Raw genomic sequence first — 1,058 nt, forward strand, 5'->3', positions numbered from 1 at the left:
GGAAGGAGTGCAGGACATGGCAGGAGAGCAGGAAAAGCACAGGACGGAAAGTGCCACCACCAAACTGTCCCCGCTGTGACACACACAGTCCCCGTTCCCACGGCACAGTGCCACCCTGCCCAGCTGGGGACACGGATCTGTGCCAGGCTCAGCGGGCTGTGGTGCCAGGAGAAACCACCCTGCTCGGGCAGCTGCTGCTGGGGCCAGCGGGACGAGCCGGATCCGGGCACAGCCCATGGGAAGGGATCCCACTGTCCCACTGTCCCATGGCACTGTCCCCATGCCCCATGGCACTGTCCCCATGCCCCATGGCACTGTCCCAATGCCCCATGGCACTGTCCCCATGCCCCATGGCACTGTCCCACTACACTGTAGCACTGTCCCAATACCCCATGGCACTGTCCCACTACACTGTGGCACTGTCCCAATACCCCATGGCACTGTCCCACTACACTGTGGCACTGTCCCACTGTCCCATGGCACTGTCCCCATGCCTCATGGCACTGTCCCAATGCCCCATGGCACTGTCCCACTACACTGTGGCACTGTCCCACTGTCCCATGGCACTGTCCCACTGTCCCGTGGCACTGTCCCACTGTCCCGTGGCACTGTGCCACTGTTCCGTGGCACTGTCCCACTACACTGTGGCACTGTCCCAATACCCTATGGCACTGTCCCCATGCCCCAGGGCACTGTCCCACTACACTGTGGCACTGTCCCAATACCCCATGGCACTGTCCCACTACACTGTGGCACTGTCCCAATGCCCCATGGCACTGTCCCAGCCTGGCACTATCCCGCTGGCTCAGCCTGGCTGTGGGCTCACTGCTGGCACTCTGTGCTGGGGACACCCATGGTGACATCCCAGGGGCCAGCAGGGCAGGACAGCTCCAGGGCACAACACTGCTGTCCCCAACCCCCTGCCAGAGAGCCCAGCAGGGCTGTCCCTCTGTGCCAGCCCAGAGCTCCCAGCATCATGTGCTGAGCCCAGCTGGCACGAGCAGGGACACATGGCACCGAGGGGACAGGGCTGTGGTGGCCTCAGCTATGTGACAAAC

The sequence above is a fragment of the Malurus melanocephalus genome, unplaced genomic scaffold (assembly GCF_030028575.1).
Source record: "Malurus melanocephalus ecotype Western Australia unplaced genomic scaffold, MMel_1.1 scaffold_1760, whole genome shotgun sequence".
Classification (NCBI taxonomy): domain Eukaryota; kingdom Metazoa; phylum Chordata; class Aves; order Passeriformes; family Maluridae; genus Malurus; species Malurus melanocephalus.